Consider the following 5,000-nt stretch of genomic DNA (forward strand, 5'->3'; position numbering starts at 1 on the left):
ACCTACGTTGTGCCTTAACCTAACCTACGTTGTGCCTTAACCTAACCTACGTTGTGCCTTAACCTAACCTACGTTGTGCCTTAACCTAACCTACGTTGTGCCTTAACCTAACCTACGTTGTGCCTTAACCTAACCTACGTTGTGCCTTAACCTAACCTACGTTGTGCCTTAACCTAACCTACGTTGTGCCTTAACCTAACCTACGTTGTGCCTTAACCTAACCTACGTTGTGCCTTAACCTAACCTACGTTGTGCCTTAACCTAACCTACGTTGTGCCTTAACCTAACTTACGTTGTGCCTTAACCTAACTTACGTTGTGCCTTAACCTAACTTACGTTGTGCCTTAACCTAACCCATGTTGTGCCTTAACCTAACCCATGTTGTGCCTTAACGTAACCCATGTTGTGCCTTAACGTAACCCATGTTGTGCCTTAACGTAACCCATGTTGTGCCTTAACGTAACCCATGTTGTGCCTTAACGTAACCCATGTTGTGCCTTAACGTAACCCAATTTGTGCCTTAACGTAACCCAATTTGTGCCTTAACGTAACCCAATTTGTGCCTTAACGTAACCTAATTTGTGCCTTAACGTAACCTAATTTGTGCCTTAACGTAACCCATATTGCGCCTCAACCTAACCTATATTGCGCCTTAACCTGACGCACGTTGTCGCTGAACCTGCTCTGTAATTGTTATGCAACTCGTTAAATTAGTGTAGTGTTGCCTAACCGCAACCCTCGCAATATAGTTCGCTATTCGCACTGCCCGGTCCCCTGTGTATCGCGTCATGTTAAACACCTTGCAAGTGTTGCTGACTTTCCACATGCTCCTGCTATACACTGTAATGTGGATAGCAGCAGGACGTACATGCCCCCCCCCTTCCCCCCTGCCTTCGCAAGCTGGTCGTTGAGAAGTTTGCATGTTCAATGCCCTTCGCATGCCGACGTACTCAGCCTACGTTGTGGTACGGCCTGTCACCTGTCCGCGGATGTACGCAAAACCCACAAACTGTGCTGCACATTGGTCCGTATGTACTGAATGATACATCGTGGCACATGTGTGACCGTACGACGACTGCGCCTAGCAACGGCGGACCATACAGTCCAAATATTGTGGACGCAGCTACGTGTCGTCTCCCTTTAGGAGCTGGATTGCAGTGTGGTACGCCATTCAGACGTGTGGGAGGAACGGACGCCCTGGATGGCGATCAGCATGAGCAGTCTGTTGATGTAGTGGAGCGTGTATTCGGACGTAGTCGTCTCTTCTCACACACTGTGATAGCATGTTGCACCGCGTTCCACATCTGCGACATGCTGCAGAGGCCGGCTGACAGTCGTTCGCGCAATGGACACCGCATACGTACGGGGGCTACCTTCCACGTGTTCTCTAGGCGTGCACATGTTGTTGCGTCTATGTGGGCAGACGTAGTGTGTTGTGACACCTGACACAGGCATGCAATACTCGTTGCAAATGGCGATGGACGTCTACGTTTGCTGGTGACGTTACGCAAATGAACAACTGGTAACCCGTTGTGGTGCGGTTGTTCTCGCTAGAGGTGAATCAGTGTTGGCGACGATCGGTCGAGCTATTAACCGGTTGTTTCATGGATACCCACCATGCCCACGAACGTGAAAGGGGACCCACCATGCCCACGAACGTGAAAGGGGATCTGGGTGTGAGGCGATACGCGGCGGTGGCTGGGTGGGACCGTCCCCGGCCGGTGAGGGGGGGCCGCCCGGCGTGCTGGCAGCGCGGTGCGTGGGCGCACGCGCTACAGCCGGCTGGTGGGGGCGGCCAGTGGCAGGCGCGCCGGCCGACGGACGCGGCAGGCGGCGCAGCTGCGCGCCGGCGCCCCCTGCTCGCGGCGCCTTGCGGCCAAAGTAGGTCCTCGCGGGCCCGGTGCGAAGCGCGGTGGCCATCTGCAGTGTGCTGGTCCGATTGAGGACTGTGTGCGCTGAGGATGCGCCGCCGCCCGGCGCTCGGCGCCGCGACGCCGTCTGCTGCTCGGTCGCCCCAGCGGTTCTCGCAGGTGGTTTGTATCGCAGCTGTGCGGACGTGTTGGCGCGTGCGCTGTGCTGGGAGAGTTCGCTTCGGCACCCAAGTGGGGCTTTTGTCCTTCTGTGGCGCTGGCGTTGGAGCTGCCGGTCACCGTAGGTGGCGCGTGTTGTCTCCCGCCGGCAATGCCACGACAGCACGCTCCCGGGCCTCTGTCGGCAGCGGCAAGCTCAGTTGGGAGCACGGGTGGTCGCACCTAAAGCGTCTACTCGCCTAACTCCGGGCGATTGCGCCTCTCTCGAACCCGACCAAGTACTTAGGACGGCGCTGCGCGCCGCCGGGACCTGAGAGGGTTTCGAGGTGTGTTGTGCAGGGGAGCTCAGCCTCCTCCTGTTTGCAGAATAATTGAGCGGACGCTTGCGTGTTCGCGCGGGCCCCCGGGACACACTCCCGGGCGGCCGGCTGCTCAGCTCTAGTTGACGCAGCTCCCTGGTTGATCCTGCCAGTAGTCATATGCTTGTCTCAAAGATTAAGCCATGCATGTCTCAGTACAAGCCGCATTAAGGTGAAACCGCGAATGGCTCATTAAATCAGTTATGGTTCCTTAGATCGTACCCACGTTACTTGGATAACTGTGGTAATTCTAGAGCTAATACATGCAAACAGAGTCCCGACCAGAGATGGAAGGGACGCTTTTATTAGATCAAAACCAATCGGTCGGCTCGTCCGGTCCGTTTGCCTTGGTGACTCTGAATAACTTTGGGCTGATCGCACGGTCCTCGTACCGGCGACGCATCTTTCAAATGTCTGCCTTATCAACTGTCGATGGTAGGTTCTGCGCCTACCATGGTTGTAACGGGTAACGGGGAATCAGGGTTCGATTCCGGAGAGGGAGCCTGAGAAACGGCTACCACATCCAAGGAAGGCAGCAGGCGCGCAAATTACCCACTCCCGGCACGGGGAGGTAGTGACGAAAAATAACGATACGGGACTCATCCGAGGCCCCGTAATCGGAATGAGTACACTTTAAATCCTTTAACGAGTATCTATTGGAGGGCAAGTCTGGTGCCAGCAGCCGCGGTAATTCCAGCTCCAATAGCGTATATTAAAGTTGTTGCGGTTAAAAAGCTCGTAGTTGGATTTGTGTCCCACGCTGTTGGTTCACCGCCCGTCGGTGTTTAACTGGCATGTATCGTGGGACGTCCTGCCGGTGGGGCGAGCCGAAGGCGTGCGACCGCCTCGTGCGTGCTCGTGCGTCCCGAGGCGGACCCCGTTGAAATCCTACCAGGGTGCTCTTTATTGAGTGTCTCGGTGGGCCGGCACGTTTACTTTGAACAAATTAGAGTGCTTAAAGCAGGCAAGCCCGCCTGAATACTGTGTGCATGGAATAATGGAATAGGACCTCGGTTCTATTTTGTTGGTTTTCGGAACCCGAGGTAATGATTAATAGGGACAGGCGGGGGCATTCGTATTGCGACGTTAGAGGTGAAATTCTTGGATCGTCGCAAGACGAACAGAAGCGAAAGCATTTGCCAAGTATGTTTTCATTAATCAAGAACGAAAGTTAGAGGTTCGAAGGCGATCAGATACCGCCCTAGTTCTAACCATAAACGATGCCAGCCAGCGATCCGCCGCAGTTCCTCCGATGACTCGGCGGGCAGCCTCCGGGAAACCAAAGCTTTTGGGTTCCGGGGGAAGTATGGTTGCAAAGCTGAAACTTAAAGGAATTGACGGAAGGGCACCACCAGGAGTGGAGCCTGCGGCTTAATTTGACTCAACACGGGAAACCTCACCAGGCCCGGACACCGGAAGGATTGACAGATTGATAGCTCTTTCTTGATTCGGTGGGTGGTGGTGCATGGCCGTTCTTAGTTGGTGGAGCGATTTGTCTGGTTAATTCCGATAACGAACGAGACTCTAGCCTGCTAACTAGTCGCGTGACATCCTTCGTGCTGTCAGCGATTACTTTTCTTCTTAGAGGGACAGGCGGCTTCTAGCCGCACGAGATTGAGCAATAACAGGTCTGTGATGCCCTTAGATGTTCTGGGCCGCACGCGCGCTACACTGAAGGAATCAGCGTGTCTTCCTAGGCCGAAAGGTCGGGGTAACCCGCTGAACCTCCTTCGTGCTAGGGATTGGGGCTTGCAATTGTTCCCCATGAACGAGGAATTCCCAGTAAGCGCGAGTCATAAGCTCGCGTTGATTACGTCCCTGCCCTTTGTACACACCGCCCGTCGCTACTACCGATTGAATGATTTAGTGAGGTCTTCGGACTGGTACGCGGCATTGACTCTGTCGTTGCCGATGCTACCGGAAAGATGACCAAACTTGATCATTTAGAGGAAGTAAAAGTCGTAACAAGGTTTCCGTAGGTGAACCTGCGGAAGGATCATTACCGACTAGACTGCATGTCTTTCGATGTGCGTGTCGTGTCGCGCAACACGCAGCTACCTGTACGGCTCGCAGTAGCCGTGCGCCGCGTGCGGAACCACGCGTTCGTCTCAAAACTAACGGCAATGTTGTGTGGTACGAGCGCTGAAGCGCTGGAGCGGCTGGCCTGCGGCACCTGGCGCCTGGCGCCGGTTTTGAATGACTTTCGCCCGACTGCCTGTCCGCTCCGGTGTGGAGCCGTACGACGCCCATCGGCCGTGAGGCCGTTGGACACTGAACGCTGGAACAGGGCCGCCACACGCCTCAGTCCCGCCTATGCAACTGTCTCGAAAGAGATGGTGGAAACTATGAAAAGATCACCCAGGACGGTGGATCACTCGGCTCGTGGGTCGATGAAGAACGCAGCAAATTGCGCGTCGACATGTGAACTGCAGGACACATGAACATCGACGTTTCGAACGCACATTGCGGTCCATGGATTCCGTTCCCGGGCCACGTCTGGCTGAGGGTCGGCTACGTATACTGAAGCGCGCGGCGTTTGCCCCGCTTCGCTGACCTGGGAGTGTCGTGGCCGCCTGTGGGGCCGGCCGCGTCTCCTTAAACGTGCGATGCG

The 5,000-nt window shown here is 55.2% G+C and overlaps 2 non-coding genes across 2 annotated transcripts; both read left to right on the forward strand.

Moving 5' to 3' along the window:
- Positions 1-2,482: 2,482 nt before the first annotated feature.
- On the forward strand, positions 2,483-4,391 carry LOC126436409 (small subunit ribosomal RNA). Its single transcript, XR_007580642.1, has one exon. It is a non-coding gene; the product is annotated as a small subunit ribosomal RNA (ribosomal RNA).
- Positions 4,392-4,744: 353 nt separating this feature from the next.
- LOC126436360 (5.8S ribosomal RNA) lies at positions 4,745-4,899 on the forward strand. Its single transcript, XR_007580610.1, has one exon. It is a non-coding gene; the product is annotated as a 5.8S ribosomal RNA (ribosomal RNA).
- Positions 4,900-5,000: the final 101 nt, after the last annotated feature.

This window comes from Schistocerca serialis, unplaced genomic scaffold (assembly GCF_023864345.2).
Source record: "Schistocerca serialis cubense isolate TAMUIC-IGC-003099 unplaced genomic scaffold, iqSchSeri2.2 HiC_scaffold_1235, whole genome shotgun sequence".
Classification (NCBI taxonomy): Eukaryota; Metazoa; Arthropoda; class Insecta; order Orthoptera; family Acrididae; genus Schistocerca; species Schistocerca serialis.